Genomic DNA, 22,244 nt, shown 5'->3' with positions numbered 1-22,244 from the left:
TTTCACTCAAAAAACCTTTAGATCTTATTTAAAAAAAAATATATATATATATATGTATATATATATATATATATACCTAAAAATGCGGTTACGCTTTATAACACACGTCACTTAAAAGACAGGATTTTTTCCCACGTGTTTCAATTGGATTTCTATTTGTGTCAAGCCATTTTTAAGTTCTAATTAAGTTATAAGTTAGTCTAAACTGTAAGTACTGATAGGATTTTGAGTTTTTGCAGTGTTCAAAATAAATGTATGATACAGGCTGTATTGGAGCACATTAGGGACCAGTGCTACTTGGTGTTTTATCCAGCAATGACTACTGAGCTAAAACTGATAGTTAGCATTATTGAGTTTTTATTTTACACCCTCATCACTCCACAACGCTATGTTATGTTAAAGCCTGTATGTAAGACACGTTAGCCACGCATCGACAGTGGTCATAATTAATAGAAACCTAGCCCTCCGCAGGGCTAACGTTACGTGAGCTTGTGACAGTAACGTTAATCTTATTTATTAGCGCTTAGCGCTCTTTATTAGCGCTTAGCGCTCTACTGCTTTAAGATAGCGGCGGTTTACTAACGCTGCCCAGACGCGGCCGAGTCTGTCATATAGCATCTAGTTCAACATACATGTGATCTCTATGAGACGCATCAGACGCTACCTGCTACCAACTAGCATTGTGCGGGCAAGTATTTAGCAACGTCGGCGTCGTGTGTAGCGGCTGTCTGCTGCAGTAAGTTTTGTTGTTGTTGTTTTTTTGCTTCGTCCTCTACGCACGTAACATCAGCGCGTTGTCCCGCATTAAAAGTAGTCCGAGCAAAATGTGATGCTTACAGCTGTCAAAATAAACGAATACTCGAGGTGAATAAAATTACTCGGATCAGTTTTTAAACTCGAGTTGCTCGAGTATTCGTTTCAGCTCTAACAACAATAAATCAACAAAATGGCATTAACATTATTAACATTCTGTTAAAGCGATCCATAGATAGAAAGAATTGTGGTTCTTAAAAGATAAATGTTAGTACAAGTTATAGAAATTTTATATTAAAACCCCTCTTCATGTTTTCGTTTTATTAAAATTTGTAACATTTTCAATCAAAAAATAAACTAGTAGCTCACCATTGTTGATGTTAATAATTACACCATGCTCACTCATGGTACTAACCCATAAAATCAGTTGGACCCAAACACCAGCAGAGGGCACCTAACACAAAAAAACCAACACGCAAATATTTTAACTGATTAATTTAAAAAAATAATTATCGCCCCTTAACGCGATAATTTTGACAGCCCTAGAAAGAAAATGTGTGTATTTTCAAAAAAATCTATCGACTCAGTATCGGCATTAGCCGATACCACACAGGAATCAGTATCGGGAGCCAAAAAACATTTTACATATACTGTAGAATATGGATGAGTAACGAAAACCAAGTTGTCATTTCTCTTTAGCCGCGCTAATGAGACGCAGTTGTTCTGACCAAGTCGACATCTGCTGCTCTCTGATGAGCCAGTTTTGGGTTGGAGTCAACGTGGGTATGGTGGAACTGGTGTAAACAGGCTTAACTTCAAAGTGGCACAACATCACGCACACTCGTGGTTCCGTTTAGGCCTACGCTGGTAGGCTGGGGCTCATTTAGGGCTTTTGGAAATGTGCGCTGACCTGAGTCCACATTTTAAATGATGACAAATTTGTATAAAATGGCATTTTTAACAAGCACCTGGCTATTTGTGGCATCACCCACATTTCGAAAATCGGAAAAATTAATACATTTGTATATACAGTTGTGGTCAAAAGTTTACATACACTTGTGAAGAACATAATGTCAGGGCTCTCTTGAGTTTCCAGTTATTACAACAACTTTGATTTTTCTCCGATACAGTGATTGGAACAGAAAATATTCATGAAGTTTGTGGGAAGGGACGTGGGGAAGAATGACAGGAGTTGATCTTTTTCTTAATACCCTGTTGTGTACCCAATGCAGAGAAGATATAGCATTTGCAGCCACCACACACAGTCATGGTTGCACCACTTCCCATCATGCATTTGGGCAGAACAGTTAAGTCGCTACAGTATCATTTACTGAAAGCTCAACAAATACACTAGATGGCAATATTTAGTCACAATATACAAACTCACATTTGTATAAGTCTTTCTATCCATGGATCCTTTCACAGAAAGAATGTTAATAATGTTAATGCCATCTTGTGGATTTATTGTTATAATAAACAAATACAGTACAGTACATATGTACAGTATGTTGAATGTATATATCCGTCTTGTCTAATATTTCCTTTCCAACAATAATTTACAGAAAAATTTGGCATATTTTAGAGATTTATTACGATTAATTTTTAAGCTGTGATTAACTCGATTAAAAATTTTAATCGTTTGAACAGCCCAAGTTAAACGTACACCTTATGCTTAATATACTGTATACATAACACAATAAAACAGAATTGTTGTAGAACTCAAAATGTTGACTGGACAGTTATGGACTATGCACATTAAATCATTAGTAACATCAAATATTACACAATACACCAAAGTATATCAGTAGCCGTGTCCTTAAGTCTTTCTGATAGTTTTCCCCTGACCTTTTTACTGCAATAATATAATGAAAACCCAAAATTATGGCTTTTAGTTTTGGCCACCCCAAGATTTTAAGTGGCCCCATCTGGCCACCCCTATTAAAAATTTCTGGAGGCGCCTCTGCCTTCCTAGCGAACCTATTTTTATTTTTATTTTTTTATCTAAAATGCTCCTAAATTGGCAAAATCTTAACTTAAATCTATCTTAAATGATGAAACAGTTTTAAAACTTACACATGTTTAAAGTAGACAGAAGGCAACTAATGCAATAACGGGAGCAATTTTAACAACTTTAACGATTGATTCACAACTTTAAATGACTTCCACACATAGCAAAGGTTACTTGCTAGTTATCGCAATACCCTTGTGTCTAGTTAAGTGGAGGGTAAAGAATTGGGCTAGGGCCAATTGTCCCCCAAACCCTTTAAGCTTCACATTGCGTGACCTGTTTTGTTTTTTTTTTTTTGGAAGGGGAAAAAAAAAAAAAAAAATTATCACTAGTTACTTTGCCAAGTAACTAATTACTCTTACATTCAGGTAACTGAGTTACTAACGCAATTACTTTTTGGGAGAAGTAATTTGTAACTGTAATTAATTACCTTTTTAAAGTAAAATTAACAACACTGACCGTTACACCCTTAGCTGGCAGTGAATGAATATTCGTTCTGTCCCCTGTAAAAATAGATTGGACGTCTATCACTGTCAAAAGCAGCTAATTAATAGAAATGCTAGGGGGGAAGAAATCTTTAATCGTACGTAGTCTCTTTTTTCTTTTTTAATTCAATGAAGCCTGGCATGGGTGTGCAGTGTACAGTTTTCTCTACACTTCATGCTGAATTTGATCAAGTACATTCAGAATGAAAATTCCACAGTAACCATCAATTTAATACTATTTAAGACTGATTAGAGGTAGGCAAGTTGTATTAAAATTTATTGACGACAGTATTGCGTCTGCCACACAGATTACAGATAGAAGTGCGTTTTGCATCGATTTAGTCTTTTAATTCATGGTAAACATTGACATCTAGTGGCCATTTTTTACTGTTACCAAAGAATAGGATCCCTGAGCGAGCCAGAGCAAATATAGAAAATGTATGAGGTAGTAAACCACTTGATGGCAGCATTGTTACAATTTAACTACCTCATGTTGGTCTCGACAAGAAAATGTTGGGACTCACTATTTCTCTTCTAGTTCAACGCACATGTATTCATCCGGGTCAGTGTTCCATTAGAGGTTTTTGACATCAAACTCATGGACCTTTACTTTTGTAAAGTGGGTGTAAACTTCCTCCCCCAAATTAACAAAACATGTTAAGGAGCCTAAGAATTCAATTCAGGCAGATAGTGTTGTCCCCATGTTGTGGTGCTGGGATTAAAATGAACAGATTACATTGAGGTAATCTGCATGATCAATATCTGTTTTTGAGTTAATGATTTCTAGTCCCAGCCATTTTTAAGCAAGGGTCGTTTTTGACAGTTTTGAATGATCATTCAAGGCCTGTACACTATTGTTTTCTGTTATAATAAGTACTCTTGTAACGATACTAACATTTTCAACTCCATACCCATACTTTAAAAATACTCAATACAATTTTCGATACTACAAAAATAAAAATACCCCAATTAATTTTTTTTTTTTTTTTTTTTAATCAACTCTTTGTGCTATTGACAATAATTGATGTCTAATCATGTGGCATCCAATTATCCATCTGCTGTGAGTTGAATTGAGTTGTAGTTGTAGATGTCTAATCCAGTGCTTCTCATTACTTTCTGTTACGCCCCCCTCAGGACGAAGCAAACGTTTCGCGCCCCTGTAAATGGGCTATATTGTATATTGTGTATATATATATGTTAGGCCTGTCAAAATTATTGCGTTAACGCGCGGTAATTAAATTTTTTTTAATTAATCACGTTAAAATATTTAACGCAATTAATGCACATGTCCCGCTCAGACAGTATTCTGCCTTTTGGTAAGTTTTACAGCAGGCTTTTTGTGCTGTCTAACAGCGAATTCTTGTGGTCACTTTGCGACATGGTTTATTTTTTTTCTTGCCAGTTCAATATGGCTGCACGACGTCTCGGGCTGACGCCTACGTTGCAATGTTGTGCTTATATGATCCTTGGACAAGATTTGTCCGTAAGTATGGTTGTTGCAAAGAATGTACATATTATGTTAGTAAGCGAAATGTTCTATTTTTTGTATGAGACGCTTTTTGTTTATGTTTAGTGAACCTGTATAGCGTGCTAAGCTAACGTTGTTGCTAATGCAATGCTTGTGTACTTTTTTTTGTTGTAGTTTTACGACGGTCTAAAGAGGACAATGGTTTGAGGCTATTTTATTAATAAATCAGATGAAAAGGGAGAAGTCTGATTATTAAGGCGTCGTTCACTAGCTGTCTAGCTTTGGAAAAAGTAGACGCTTCGGAGTGTGGACAGCATAGACAGATTTAAATGATAGTAGAGTGAAATGCCCACTACAGTCCTTATGTACCGTATGTTGAATGTACAGTGGGGAGAACAAGTATTTGATACACTGCCAATGGGTTTTCCCATTGGCAGTGTATCAAATACTTGTTCTCCCCACCAGAGGTTGCGCTAGACATTTTCGTTGTCTGTCATTTTGACTGACAGGGTCATAAAAATCCGGTCATAATCTATTTTTACCAGTCACTGAAATTTTTAAAATGATAATGATGACATATTCAATAGTATTTAGTTTTCATTCATTTTTAATTTTGTAACGCTTGCTTGGCGGCGAAAAATTAGACACTGAAGTTGTATTTTTCTCCCTCTTTTTACTCTGCTTACCGCCAACAACACCAACAAAACAACTCCACTCCCAAAGAAAAAGAGGCAACTATATAGACCCCAATCACCAACGTCACACAATGATCTTAATTGTGGTTGTCAGCCCAAAATCTTCTAAATATATATTAAATGCATCTTACCAAATATAAAATGACTACTACATAGTCTGTGGTGATCGTTTGGTGCCCAGATTTCTTGTCGAATTACAGCAGTCCATCTTGCTCTCCTCTTCGGGTCTCTCAGAATCCGGTAGAACTTCAAGTCTCTCCGTCTATCTTCTCTGTTACTGCAACCGACCGCCACACACGCCTTCGCCATTTTGATTATTAATGTTAACGAGCAGAAAAACACGCCGTAATAGGAGGCATGTACGTAGCGGTAATGTGTAAACACGACGAGCTGACGGACAATATGGCTGCTCCAGTCAGGGGGCGGAGTTGTGACGTCATGTGTTTGGGGTCTATAGACAAGTTTCCTAAGCGAAATATGGGCGCCGCCATCTTGGAAAATGTCTGCTTCGCAGTTCCGGTCCGGTTGAGTAGCAGTGTATTAGCAGTGTATTGACGACGATAAAACTACGAAATCAAGCCAGAGCAACCCATGGAATCTTCAAAAATTGATTCAGCATGACCTAGATGACACGTAGATGAGATTGGATAGCAGTTCGTGTCACTTCGTTGATCATTCGTGGACAAAATTATTAACAACGGTCAGCCTGTGTTAAGGTGAGGAATGGATTGATACTACGGCCATTAGTGACCAAAATGTGGTGAAATTACAAGTTATATTACATTTGCCGACTGCAGAAGGGCTGACATGGATTGTTTTGTAACAAGGAAATGCTACAAGGTTCTGTACATATGATGTTAACACAAATAGTATGTCATTCTTTTTTTTTTTTTTTTGCAGGCATTGATCGCAATAAAACATTTAGACATGATTCCATTTCTTGTTTTTTTTAAAACGATTGGTGCACTCCAAAAAAGGTCAATAAATCACATTTATAAAAGTATTGCAAAAATAGCATACGAGAATGTGATATCAGACCGCAGAGCTCCGGAGCCTCGTGAACAAATAGCGACATCACGGAGGCCCTCGGCGGCATTTAGATGTGCTTTTTTCCCGTCCTCGGTAATTCCAGCTCCAATAGCATATATTTAAAGATGCTGCCGTTCACAAGTTCGTAGTTGGATCACGGCGATCTCGGCGAACCACAGTCTGTCACAATTCCTGCCTCTCTCTCGGCCTCTCCCGGGAGTCGAGCTGTCATCATCATTGTGGAACGCAAACGATATATGTTCGATATATGTCCATCAACGTACAAGCCAAGTTGTCTTCCCTTTTATAACAGCGTTTCCCAGCTGTAAACAAACAAATAAAAACTTGTAACACTTGGATTTATGCGGTGCATTCAAACACGATTAGCAACAGGCGGATAGCAGCAGTAGCAGAAGCTAGTTGTTGTAAAAAAAAAAATAAACTTCGTAATTACAATCATCATCGTAATATCAATAGCAAAGGCAACAAGTCGTGTCATGCGCCAGATTTTAGGTTTCGTATTTTTAGAGCACATTACCTTCCATAACAGCGGGGGCATGACTGCAGGAGCTGTCAGTTTTGTACATCTCCTTCCGTCCCTCCTGTATGACGAGTACGAGCACCCATGGTTTGGAAATCGACATGGTACGAAGCATGGAGGCCTTGGCTTGGTTCTCCGCCCGCCTACATCAAAAGAACATTCCCGGAATCTTGTATAAAGACCTTCCAACTTCGATTCCACCGCCATTGACTTCAATGGTAAACAGGCGGAAACGGAAGGGGAAGGAAGACATAAGGAAGTAAACCGGTACCTCGAAAACTTGTCTATACACAGGCGGCAATCTAGTCCACCAATTGGATCACGTGCTGGCACACCGGGTGCACCAATAAGAACCTCGCGTTGATGTGTCAATCACGGTGCTGCCGCCAGACCCTGGTGACGCTACAATATTCTGACAGAATAGCCAATGACGTCATGCATTAAGAGAAACAATAGCTAATTAATATGCTAACTCGCCACCCTGTGGTCTGGGGTGTGAATTGCAACCTGTCAAAATGACGGGCGGACTTCAGTTTTTTCCGTCACACCTTTAAAAAAACGGTCAACGACGGAAAATATCCGGTTAACGCGACCCCTGCTCCCCACTGTATATATCCACTGTATATATCCATCTTGTGTCTTATCTTTCCATTCCAACAATTTATTTTACAGAATATATATATAATTTACAGAAAAATATGGCATATTTTATTGATGGTTTGAATTGCGATTAATTGCGATTAATTAATTTTTAAGCTGTAATTAACTCGATTAAAATTTTTAATCGTTTGACAGCCCTAATATATATATGTATGTATGTATGTATGTATATATATGTATGTATATATATATATATATTAGGGCTGTCAAACGATTAAAATTTTTATTCGAGTTAATTACAGCTTAAAAATTAATTAATCGCAATTAATTGCAATTCAAACCATCTATACAATATGCCATATTTTTCTGTAAATTATTGTTGGAATGGAAAGATAAGACACATGATGGATATATACATTCAACATACGGTACATAAGGACTGTATTTGTTTATTATAACAATAAATCAACAAGATGGCATTAACATTATTAACATTCTGTTAAAGCGATCCATGGATAGAAAGACTTGTAGTTCTTAAAAGATAAATGTTAGTACAAGTTATAGAAATTTTATATTAAAACCCTTCTTAATGTTTTCGTTTTAATAAAATTTGTAAAATTTTCAATAAAAAAATAAACTAGTAGCCCGCCATTGTTGATGTCAATAATTACTTACACAATGCTCATGGGTGCTGAAGCCAATAAAATCAGTCGCACCCAAGCGCCAGCAGAGAGCGGCAAAACTCCATAAAACACAATTAACAAGTGGGCATTTGACTGTACTGTCATTTAAATCTGTCTGAGCGGGGCAGGTGCGTTAATTGTGTCAAATATTTTAACGTGATTAATTTCAGAAAATTAATTACCGCCCGTTAACGCGATAATTTTGACAGCCCTAATATATGTATTTGATACACTGCCAATGGGAAAACCCATTGGCAGTGTATCAAATACTTGTTCTCCCCACTGTATATATAAGTCGCACCGGAGTATAATTCGCATTTTTGGGGGAAATTTAATGGATAAAATCCAACACATAGAACAGACATGTCATCTTCAAAGGTAATTTAATATAAAAATACAATAGAGAATAACATGCTGAATAAGTGTACAGTGTATGAACAACGAAATGCGAATATACTGTCCGCACCAGCAACGGCTCGGTCCTGGCTATTCACGGGCCAAACTCCCAAATGATGATGTTGGACGTTCGTATAATTTGCTGAATCAATTTCGTCCTCGATACCAAACAGGTTCGCATCAGCGTAAATAAATGATAATTAAATGCTTTTACAGCAATGACAAAAACGGTTAGCATTTGTTCGCTAGCATTAGGACATTGTTCAAAGAACCACACAACTGGCTCTAAGTGTCCGATCGTGGGTGGAAAACACAACAACAACAGAAAAGATAATACACCCAGGCGTTGCCTCTGTAGAGATATTTTACAAGTATAAACAATGAACGTAGGTTAGCAGTCGTGTTTCTCTCTCACTAACTTGCCCACTCACTCAGAGTTACGTAGCTGTCTGTCTTCTTCTGGCGTGTGGGCGCTCTTTTTCACGTAAACAAGTGCGAGTGCGCCCCCACGTGGTTGTGAAAGCGCCACAAACTAAAAGCATGCATTTTAATATAAAAAAGTCAATAATACAATTCAACACACATTGCCAAAGGCAGTACGCGAACGTGGCCATAGCTATTAAGTTATTCAGATAACTATAGCATAAAGAACATGCTAAGATGTTTACCAAGCCATCAGTTTTACTTCAAAACACCAAAATAACATGTGAAATGATATCATAATGTGTTAATAATTTCACACACAAGTCGCTCCTGAGTATAAGTCGCCAAACTATGAAAAAAACTGCGACTTAAAAAAACAGTAGGCTCTTTCATATATTCGTGTTTGTTTTGATCCATTTTTTGTTTACGTCTCTGAGCTTTGTCCACTCTGCCTCCTTTTTCACCCAAGTGTCTAAAGTTGATAGTAAACACCTTGATCATGCGCTTCTCAGTGGAAAGAATCTTGATCAATAAAGTGAAAAGACAAATAATGTCATTTTTCACATTTTTCAGATGTCTTGCAGTGGAGGAAAATGTCAATAAAAGCCCGTGTTTCCTCGAAGTAAGCAAAATAGCCATTGCCAGACATTTTCAAATGTCAGTACTATTTTAGCGAGTACAGTGGTACCTTAAGATACGAAATTAATTCTGAAGTGGCTTTCATATCATGATTTTTTTCAAATAATTAAGCGCATTTTACATGTTAATGGCTTAATTTCTGTCTGAGTGTCTTTATTAGTAAGGCTTTGTCACCCTCTAGTGGGGCTTAAGTGTAACTAGTTTGTTTGGTTCCAGCTCATTCTACAGACGTTATCACATGACTACTTGAGCTCAGAGCAAACATGAAGTACTATGAGACGAGCTAATTTTGGCAGCCATTGCTAGATATTTCTTGCTTGCTGTATGTACCTATATTATATTCTAGTTTGTTTCATATACAGGTAATCCCGGGTTACGACGTACTCGATTTATGCAATTTTGACTTTAATCTCGACCGCCATTTTGTCTCGAGTCAATTTTTTTTTTTTTTTTTTTTAGTCACTTAAACAATACCTTATTGTACTTTAGAGTATCTTATTTTTTACTTTACTTTATTAATATGACATGTTCTGACCTCACTAAACGTTAAGTTGTTCAGCTTTACAAACATAAAACTATTGTGCTTTTTGAAGCTTTTTATTTCCTTCAGTTTTGACAATTTGTAAAGCTGTACTAAACATATGTACACTTACTTACTTCTAACGAGGTCTAACGAGGTCTAACGAGCTCCACTCGTTACCTGTATTAATGGCACCTGTTTTAACTCATTATCGGTACAAAAGACACCTGTCCACAACTTCAGTCAGTCACACTACAAACTCCACTATGGCCAAGACCAAAGAGCTGTTGAAGGACACCTGAGACAAAATTGTAGACCTGCACCAGGCAGGGAAGACTGAATCTGCCATAGGTAAAACGCAGTGACGTGCGGTGAGGTTCATGGTTGGTGAGGCACTGACTCCTTTAGTGTCAGATTTCCAAATATATATAAACCAAAAAGGGTAGCTTATTCAATTGGCTACTGGTTATTTCATATCTCATCAGCATTCTTCACAAAACACGCGCACACGGTACATATTATCGATACGTAAAAGTAAGAACATAACATGCATTTGTGATAATTCATGCAACATAAATGAGAGTAAAGAGTGGTGTACAAAACCACAGAATTCAATTCTGACCTTTAGTGAAATATTCAGTTGTTTTTAAAACTTGTAATTCTGATACTTTAATCAATTTATTACAGATTGCTAAACAAAAAGTGTGAAAAGAAAAACAAAGAATATTTTATTTAAGGCCAAAATTTAGTTTTTAAATATTCTATTGTATTTTTCTTAGTCTAAGCTCTTTTTAAATTTTTTTTTTTTATGAGATTGAAATGAAAACTGTTTGTGGTCTTGCACCTGTCCTTCACCACAAAAACCGCCGTTACTTTGGAAGAGCATAGGTTTGGTCTCAACATTCGTAGGGAAGATATAACAGCATAACCTGCATGTAGGTACACTTTTTGCTGGGGACGGGACATTAATAAGACCAAACAGATTGGATGAAGGGGGCAAAGGGCCACATTTCTCATTTATATGAACCTAGTTAATTAATAGGCAAAATGATCAATGCAAAATAAATCCTTATCTACTGATAATAACTTTTATGTGCATTGGTTCAGATGATACACTGTTCGATTCAAACCTTTGTTTTCAAAAAATACTAAAGAAACATTTTGAAAACTTCCTGAATAAATGTCTGGTTTTTATTAGCATAAACATAATGAAAATAATTTACTTAATAATGGTAGGGGCAATTATATCCTTACAACATATGGAACTATTGAAAGATCTAAATTCTCTATATAACTGAACATTATATCATGCAAAAAAGGTAAGGTTGCTTAAACGTTGGTGGGGACAATTTTAGCATCCTGAAAAGTTGGTAGTGTTATGTCCCTACCGTCCCTATGCAAACCTACGCCCTTTTTGTAAAAGTCCTCCTTATTTTCCTTTACCTTAAAAAAATCTTTCCGCCTCAATGGAGAGGATTGCTTCAATTAGATCGCTGTGTTCTATTTGACAAGCCAGAACACACAGTGGATGTGTCCAAATGTCTAGCTAACCTTTCATCTTTCTTAGCAAAACCATGTAATCGTTCTACATATATGCCACGTTTAGAAGAGCTTACACGCTCATCGTTACCACGAAATGTTAACTCCTGTTTAGCTAGGATGCAGGTTGCATTAATGAGGTATTTCAAACTCTTTACCTTAGCAAACTGGATGCTACCGTTGAGCTTCCGCTGTTCGTCAAAGCCAAATCGATCCTTGAGCTTCCAAAAGTTTTTAAAGCAATCAGGCTTTGAATGTGAGTGGTCGAGCTCTCGTGTTTGCTGAGGCTTCGTGGTAGTTTTTTAATGTCACAATATCTCGTGTTAGTCCAGACATTGGCACAAGTTGAGAAAAAAAGGCAGGGAAAGCAGCAAAGCCGATTTTTTCGAAGGACAGCCACATAGCCAGTCTTTTCGGGTGTACCAGTCCGTTTGAAAAGCGCGAGTTATCTTCTGTCCCGTAGTTTGAAGCAAACCTTTTAGCTCCGGTGTTGTTAATCGCGTCCACTTTTGACGGAAAGTCCAGTTTCACGTACGCCCCCTTTCAGTGCGGCAGAGTACTATCTGCCGCAAGCTGTGCCTTTACACTGCGGTTTTATTTCCCATCAGCAAAACTAAATATGTCGCTAACAAAAATTAAACTTTAAGGGTTAAAGACATTAGCCAGACTGTGGAAAATCAGGTCAAATAAACGTATCTGGAAACATTATAATGGCGACATGCAGATGTACGGCAACCAGCACGCTCCAATTCCATGTATCAACCCAGTTTGTTATGGATTGCGCAATCAGAGGTGAGGCTTTACTCGTTGCTGCCGCACCTCTCGTTTCATTTCGTTATTTGAACAGGAAATGGGCAATTTCAGCGATTTTGACTTTAAAAAATGTTTGAAATGAGTCATACATAAAGAGCAATGGACAAATATTAATATAAATTTGATGCTATAATTATTTTTTTGTCATGATGACAGGTGAGGCTCTGCCTCACCTGCCTCCCCTGACCGCACGTCACTGGTAAAACGTTTGGTGTAAAGAAATCAACTGTGAGAGCAATTATTAGAAAATGGAAGACATACAAGACCACTGATAATGCAAGATCTCACCCCGTGGCATCAAAATGATAACAAGAACGGTGAGCAAAAATCCCAGAACCACACGGGGGACTGAGTGAATGACCTACAGAGAGCTGGGACCACAGTAACAAAGGCGCAGTAACACAATGCGCCACCAGGGACTCAAATCCTGCGCTGCCAGACGTGTCCCCCTGCTGAAGCCAGTACACGTCCAGGCCCGTCTGCAGTATGCTAGAGAGCATTTGGATGATCCAGAAGAGGACTGGGAGAATGTGTTATGGTCAGATGACACCAAAATAGAACTTTTTGGTAGAAAAACAGGTTCTCGTGTTTGGAGGAGAAAGAATACTGAATTGCATTCGAAGAACACCATACCCGCTGTGAAGTTTGAGGGTGGATACATCATGCTTTGGGGCTGTTTCTCTGCAAAGGGACCAGGACGACTGATCTGTGTAAGGGAAAGAATGAATGGGGCCATGTATCGAGATATTTTGAGTGAAAATCTCCTTCCATCAGCAAGTGCATTGAAGATGAGACGTGGCTGGGTCTTTCAGCATGACAATGATCCCAAACACACAGCCAGGGCAACAAAGGAGTGGCTTCGTAAAAAGCATTTCAAGGTCCTGGAGTGGCCTAGTCAGTCTCCAGGTCTCAAATCTGCGGAGGGAGTTGAAAGTCCGTGTTGCCCAACGACAGCCCCAAAACATCACTGCTCAAGAGGAGATCTGCATGTAGGGATGGGCCAAAATACCAGCAACAGTGTGTGAAAAGCTTGTGAAGAGTTACATAAAACGTTTGGCCTCCGTTATTGCCAACAAAAGGTACGTAACAAAGTATTGAGATGAACTTTTGGTACTGACCAAATACTTATTTTCCACCATGATTTGCAAATAAATTCTTAAAAAATCAAACAATGTGATTTTCTGTTTTTTGTTTTTTTTCCCCACATTCTGTCTCTCATGGTTGAGGTTTACCCATGTTGACAACTACAGGCCTCTCTGATATTTTCAATTGGGAGAACTTACACAATTAGTGGTTGACTAAATACTTATTTGCCCCACTGTATGTTCAAAACGACACGCATTTTAACAATAAAACACTTGACACAAAAAATTTCGTGTTCAAACGTCCATCTAGTCTGATCAATAGGTAAATTTAGTAGAATAAATTAACCCCAAATTGGTATCTTGTATGCTATTTTAAAGTATTCTAAAGTATTTACAATTCTCATAGCAAATCGCTCACATGTAACTCCACAAACTGAAGCTGTAAACTTAAAAATGCATACACAAACATATATTAGCTGAAACAACTTACAGCCTCATGTGGGACAAACCAGAGGGCAGCTATCCTTTATCCAGTGTTGTTAATAACGGCGTTAGAATATAACAGCGTTACTAACGGTGTTATTTTTTTTATTAGTGAGTAATCTAATTACTTTTCTCATCTTGGCAACGCCATTACCGTTGCTGAGGCGGGAAAGGCGTGCGTTACTATGTGTGACTAAGTTGGTTGATAAAAAGAGTCTGAGAGAGACGGACTCACGGAGACGAGAGAGCAGAGCAGGAGTGGGGAAGACGGTGCTGCAAACGCGATGCTAGGTGGCTCCAATAATACCTGACTGTAGCCGATAGCCTACAAACAACGCCCACATGATATGGTAGATATCACATTTAATAGAACTAGATGCAAATGACAGACACGGCTGCATTGGCAACATGTATTAAGGACTACATGCGTTAGTAAACAGCCGACATCTTAAAGCAGTAGGCCTCTCAGGAAGGCTCTGTTGTAGAGAACCTTCCTAGCAAACCTAAGTAACTATTTTTTTATCTAAAATGCTCCTAAATTGGCAAAATCTTGACTTAAATCTATCTTTAAATGATGAAACAGTTTTAAAACACATGTTGAAAGTAGACAGAAGGGAACTAATGCAATAACGGGAGCAATTTTAACAACTTTAACGGTTGATTCACAACATTAAATGACCACACATAGCAAAGGTTATCGCAATATCCGCAATACCCCAGTGTCAAGTTAAGTGGAGGGTAAAGAATTGGGCGAAGGCCAATTGTCCCAAAAACCCTTTAAACTTCACATTGTGTGACCTGTTTTGAAAAAAAAAACATGAAAATTATCACTACTTACTTTGCCAAGTAACTAATTACTCGTACATTCAGGTAATTGAGTTACTAACGCAATTAATTTTTGGGAGAAGTAATTTGTAACTGTAATTAATTATTTTTTTTAAGTATTAACAACACTGCCTTTATCCATGTCAAACGTCTTGAGTCGGCTTCTCTGTCATATAAGGTGACAGTCCAGCTAGACCCAACACTGCCACCAGAGGGCAGTGTATCCTCCATCATTAAACAAAATACAATACTTTTACTATTACAATTAGGGCTGTCAAAATTATCGCGTTAACGCGCGGTAATTATTTTTTTTAAATTAATCACGTTAAAATATTTGACGCAATTAACGCACATGTCCCGCTCAGACAGTATTCTGCCTTTTGGTAAGTTTTACAGCAAGGCTTTTTGTGCTGTCAAACAGCGAACTCTTGTGGTCGCTTTGCGACATGGTTTATTGTTTTCTTGCCAGTTCAATATGGCTGCACGACATCTCGGGCTGACGCTTACGTTGTAATGTTGTGCTTATATGATCCTTGGACAAGATTTGTCCATAAGTATGGTTGTTGTAAAGAATGTACATATTATGTTAGTAAGCGAAATGTTATATTTTTTGTATGAGACGGTTTTTGTTTATGTTTAGTGAACCTGTATAGCGTGCTAAGCTAACGTTGTTGCTAATGCAATGCTTGCTTGTGTACTTTTTTTTTGTAGTTTTACGACGGTCTAAAGAGGACAATGGTCTGAGGCTATTTTATTAATAAATCAGATGAAAAAGGAAGAAGTCTGATTATTAAGGCGTCGTTCACTAGCTGTCTAGCTTTGGAAAACGTAGACACTTCGGAGTGAGGACAGCATAGATAGATTTAAATGACAGTAGAGTGAAATGCCCACTACAGTCCTTATGTACCGTATGTTGAATGTATATATCCATCTTGTGTCTTATCTTTCCATTCCAACAATTTATTTTACAGAATATATATATAATTTACAGAAAAATATGGCATATTTTATAGATGGTTTGAATTGCGATTAATTACGATTAATTAATTTTTAAGCTGTAATTAACTCGATTCAAAATTTTAATCGTTTGACAGCCCTAATTACAATACTATTACATTAGGTAGACGTTCCCAGGCCAGCCGAGAGACATGGTCTCTCATGCGTGTCCTGGGTCGTCCCCTGGGCCTCCCGCCAGTGGGACATGCTGGCACTTCTCCAGGGAGGCGTCCAGGAGGCATCTGAACCAGATGCCCGAGCCACCTCAACTGGCTCCTCTCAACGCGGAGGAGTAGCGACTCGTCACCGAGTCTCTCCCGGAGCATCTCACTTTTTTTCAATCAGTTACTGAAAGTCTGACCCAACATTGACCAAAAAATAAGACTCCTTTAGTGTTTAAGTATCCTCATACATTCTACTCAAGTACTGATTAATGCATTCGATTTGCTAGCTCTTCCAAGTCTAAATAGATTGGACGTCTTTCACCGTCAATGGCAGCCAACAAGTGACACTTATTTTTCCTTGCTTCCTTCATTTTGTCCTCACACCAACTTCTCGCATAAACAATGCTGGCAGCAGTTCCACGGGCCTAAAGAGCCTTAATAAATGGAAAAGAGTCATCTGTCATTCCATCTTTCCTTGCCGGCTTTTTTCATTCTTTCATTCGGTGGGGAATGAACTCCATTTAGTGCTAGATTTAGCAATCTCTACGCTGATAGCGCAGTAGAAAAAGCCTGCTGAGCAGAGAATATATTGGGAGCTTTTTTCCTATGCCTCCAACCATGTTTTGTGCTATTTTATGACCTTTTTCTGTAGTCGTTTATTTCCTATACAACACTGCTAAATAGGTTCTTTTTTCCCCATTGTAAAAGGAAGCTTTGCGACCGACGCGTCCGGTGAGAGCGATGTTCCCACTTCCAGAAAACCAATCATCGGAGTGAAAAATAGCACACGTCACTTTTCCTGACTGGTGCCAAATAGAGAACACTTGTCTTGCTTATTCACGCTTTTTAACATGGAGGATGCGTCGGATGAGTCGGGTTGTAAAGTAGAGCGCTGCAGATTAAGAGATGTCGGTCTGCCTTCTGATGTGGAACGGTAGCGGAAATTGCAGGAACTGTGAATGAAAAGTTGTGATGTCAACATATTTAAATTCCTGGAGATTTTGTCAAAATTAAAAAAAAAAATGTGTAGAAGCGTTAGATGTCACCTAAAGAATGGTTCTTTATTTCTGTACATTTATGTTCAAAATAACTCATGAATGAATAAAGGGATTACAAAATTGCAGGGAATGTTTGTAAGATGTAACGCAATAGTTGATTAAATTATAGGGTAAAAAGTTCAAAGGTCAAAAGGTCAAATTCAATTTGTGTTTGTTGAAAATAACTCAAGAATGAAGAAAGGGATTATCAAATTTGCAGGATGTGTTAATGATATGAAGCGGAAGAGGTGGAATAGGTGTGAGGTCAAAGGTCACAGAGCTTTGTATGTTTTTGTTCAATATTAGTCCAGAACGAATAAAGGAATTATTATCAAATTTGCCGGATATGTACGTAATATGAAACGGAAGAGGTGGAAAGTAAGAGGTCAAAGGTCACAGAGCTTTGTATAATGTATATATGATCTTTATTCAGGAATCACACTGGCTGTCCATAGCACATAAACCAACAGAAAAATGACATAATGTATGTTGGATAGTGCTGCAACGAGTAATCGATTAACTCGAGTATTCGATTAGAATAAAAAGATTTGAATTAAATTCTGCTGCTTCGAGTATTCGTTTAAATGGCGTTGAAATGGTTTATTTTGAAAGTGTTTGCATTTAGTTTTATTGATTTGGGTGGATACACTGTCCTCTAGTCTGCCTCATTTCACATGGCTGAATCCAGCTGCTCCATGTTAAGACCAACATAAGCCAAGTTTTTTTTTTTGAGCTAATGTTTTTTCTAGTGTATTCGTAATTTAGATTATTGGTATATTTTGCCGTTTTGTTGTTGTTGTGAGAATATGTGTCTGAACATTTGTTAAGAGCATTGTAAAAAAAAAAAAAAAAAAAGCGTAGCGTTTTATAACATTTAAGCTAGCGGACTTTTGCTATGTAAGTTAGCCATTATTCTTTTGTTTTACATACATTCTTATTCATTTTATTTTTTATACCATTTGCGGCTCAGGTCAGGTATTTCATTTTTTCATGTTCCTTATCTGATTACGCGATTATTCGAACTAACTAGTTCATCGATTAATCAACTACTAAAATAATCGAGAGCTGCATCCCTATCTTCAACAATTTACATAGAAAATAATGACATTGATTGACTGAAAATGTTTCGATATTCGATGAAATGTCTTGTTTTCTCATGTGTATTTATTATTGCTCTCTACCTAAAAAAAATGTTTTATCCGATTACTCGATTAATCGATAGAATTTTCAGTCGAATACTCGATTACTGAGATATTCGACATCTGCAGCCCTAATGTTGTATGTGTGTATGTATGTATGAATGTATGTATGTATGTATGTAATCATTTGTATGTTTGTGTTCATATTACTCAAGAACTAATAAAAGAATTATTATAAAATTTGCCGTATATGTTAGTAATATAAAACGGTCAAAGGTCACATGGCCAAATTGAAAATGTCAGTGTTCAAGACAACTCAAGAATGAAGAAAGGGATTATCAAATTTAGGGATAATTAATAATGAAAAAAAAAAAAAACTGCCAGTTTTGTTGTCAGAGGGACTCTTTAAAGTGCGTAGAACACCAAAAAGTATGTTTATTTCATATTTCAAGCAGTGTTTTATGCTCCTGGATGAAATGGACCGCTTGGATATGTGTGAAAGCGATTGTTTTATACATTCCATTTTTAAATCCCGCGCCATGAAGTTGAGTAACTTCCGGCTCCAGTCTCATGGTTAGGACAAATGCGAATGTGACGTCATCCGGGTCAGCATCTCACAATACAGCATTGCTTTATAGCATGCAGATGGACTGCGGATTCAACTGATTTTGCGGATCAATTTGTTTATTTTACGCATCACGCCAGCCAAATGCGCTGCAGAAAATTGTTGCTGCACCAGGGAGAGGCGTGTGAGCCTTTCTAGGTTTCAAAAGGTTCCCATTCACCGCGGATATTGGCCAAAACAAGCCCTACTACTGTGGGACCATTGGAGTTACGAGGAAGTGAGTAAACATTGTAGTTTGTATTATGTCAAATACTGGGATCATGGCACATGTTTTAATAAGGAGGTGGCTTGCATTTTGTGGCTGATTTTCACCGAGAATGCCACTTGGCCGGCGACCGGCGGCTTGTCGCCCCCCGGTCGCGTGCTGGGAGAGCGCTACACTCGACTTATTGCCCTCTTCGTTTGCCCGGTGTTCTGTCAAATTTTCAACTTTGTGTGAAAAATGGCCCCGAATACAGCGATTACAAAGTAAACACTATAAACTTTCTTTAAACAAAGGACTATTTACTTGTAGAAAACTTCTCCTCCTACACATCCTGCCATGTTAACTTCACAACAACTGCACGCCGCTCTCTCACTGTTTATGTCTTCGCCGTGTAATAAAGCATTATTTCACGCCATATTCGTGTTGACCATGTGGCAGCTACCCGTTCCTCCGACGTCGGCATGTTTGTCCAGCTGCTTCCCTGACAAAGACGAGATGTAACTTGCTCGCCGCTGGGCGGGTTGTCGATCAGTGAAGACAGTCGACAACCCCGCTGTTGTGTGACGTGATCCTGGGTAGTTTTGTGTGATTCTTTGCTTCGAAAGCCGAGAAAAACACTTTGAAACATTACTCGGTTCGGGTCAGCATGTCAGCTAGCTGTAAAGCCTCCTGGTTTGTTTACGCTCTCTGAAGCTGGAGCAGGGAAATGACAAAAGCCGGACTAACTCTGGTGACATAAAATATAGTCTGGGAGGTGCAAGAACTGGACAGTTTTGACAATTATGGAGTAGTTTTGCCATGTCCTACTGAATAAATGCACTTGTAATATTTCATATTCCATTAAGCACAAGACTGTTATTTGTCATGAACATACAATTTTTTTTAGCAATTGGGGAAAAAATACTTCGATAAACAGAATTTCCTGTAAAAATATTGGAGAGACTGAAACAATGACATTTTGCGGCTGTCTTCGTTGCATTTTCCTCGTTCCGAATAATTTCCCCTCAATGGGCTGAATTCTAAATCAGATGAAACCATGGCCCCCCCCGACATCATCCTCCTGTTGGGGACGCTAGAGCCCTATAATGGTAGGCGTGGCTAAACGGCAGATTAAAAGACTAATTTTTTGTCATCTGCGCTTTGCCAAATTGTTGTATATCGTCGAATTATTTCAAAATACCGTATTAGCCTGACTATAAGACGGCCCTGATTATAAGACGACCAGTGTTGTTAATCTTACTGAAAAAAAGTAATTAATTATAGTTACAAATTACTTCTCCCAAAAAGTAATTGCGTTAGTAACTCAATTACCTGAATGTAAGAGTAATTAGTTACTTGGCAAAGTAATTGGTGATAATTACTTTTTTTTTTTCCTTAAAAAAAAAAAAAAAAACATTGGCCACACTATGTGTTAATGCTAAGTTTTTTTGTGAAGGTTTTTGGTACAATTGGCCCGAGCCCAATTCTTTACCCTAATTTACCCTTCACCCTGAATCAACTGTTAAAAGTTGTTAAAATTGCTCCCATTATTGCATTAGTTCCCTTCTCTCTACTTTTGACAAATGAAAGTTTTAAAACTATTTCATCATTTAAAGATAGATTCAAGTCAAGATTTTGCCGATTTAGAAGTATTTTAGATAAAAAGTTACTTAGGTTCGTTAGGAAGGTTCTCTACAACAGAGCCGTAATAAAAGGTCTACTGCTTTAAGATGGCGGCTGTTTACTAACGCATCTAGTGCCGTGTCTGACATTTTGCATCTAGTTATATCTATATACAGTGTATGCAGTGTTGTTAATTTTACTTTAAAATAGTAATTAATTACAGTTACAAATTACTTCTCCCAAAAAGTAATTGTGTTAGTAACTCAGTTACCTGAATGTAAGAGTAATTAGTTACTTGGCAGAGTAACTAGTGATAATTTTGTTTTTTTTTTCTCAAAGAAAAAACAACAACAACAAAAAAACAAAACAAAACAAAAAAAAAAAAACAGGTCACACAATGTGAAGTTTAAAGGATTTGGGAGACAATTGGCCCTAGCCCAATTCTTTACCCTCCACTTAACTAGACACAAGGGTATTGCGATAACTAGCTAGTAACCTTTGCTATGTGTGGAAGTCATTTAAAGTTGTGAATCAACCGTTAAAGTTGTTAAAATTGCTCCCGTTATTGCATTAGTTCCCTTCTGTCTACTTTAAACATGTGTAAGTTTTAAAACTGTTTCATCATTTAAAGATAGATTTAAGTTAAGATTTTGCCGATTTACAAGCATTTTAGATTTAAAAAAAATAAATAAATAAATAAATAAAAAAAAATACTTAGGTTCGCTAGGAAGGATCTCTACATCAGGGCCTTCCTGAGAGGTCTACTGCTTTAAGATGGCGGCTGTTTACTAACGTATGTAGTCCTTAAAACATGTTGGCAATGCAGCTGTGTCAGTTTTGCATCTAGTTCTATAATATGATATCTACCGTGTCATGTGGGCGTAGGCGTCAGGTATTATTGGAGCCACCTAGCATCACGGTTGCAACGGCGTCTTCCCCACTGCTGCTCTGCTCTCGTCCCCGTGAGTCCGTTTCTCTCTGACTTTTTTTATTCAACCAACTTAGTAACGCATAGTAACGCACGCCTTTCCCGCCTCAGTAACGGTAACGGCGTTGCCAAGATGAGAAAAGTAATTAATTAGATTACTCATTGCTGAAAAAAATAACGCCGTTAGTAACGCCGTTATATTGTAACGCCGTTATTAACAACACTGAAGACGACCCCCTCTTTTTCAAGACTGAAGTTTGAAAAAAAAGACTTTTTGAACACCAAATTAATTTTATTAGGGGTGTAAAAATCGTAAAAATCTCCGTTCGGTACGTACCCCTGTTTTGAGGTCAAGGTTCGGTTCATTTTCGGTACAGTAAGAAAACAAAATGCAAAATATAAATGTGCTAGTTGTTTATGACACACTTTTGTGCTTTCAGCAATAGGAACATTAGCCTATACTAAGCTAGAATTCTGCTCAAAAAGTAGCGGGTATTTAAAGATAATGATCCGACAACAATTTGCCTTTCAGACCCCGCGTATTGATCAGCTTTCTTTCTGAA

Source organism: Corythoichthys intestinalis, chromosome 9 (genome assembly GCF_030265065.1).
Source record: "Corythoichthys intestinalis isolate RoL2023-P3 chromosome 9, ASM3026506v1, whole genome shotgun sequence".
Taxonomy (NCBI): Eukaryota; Metazoa; Chordata; class Actinopteri; order Syngnathiformes; family Syngnathidae; genus Corythoichthys; species Corythoichthys intestinalis.
Note: the sequence above shows the minus strand (reverse complement) of the source record.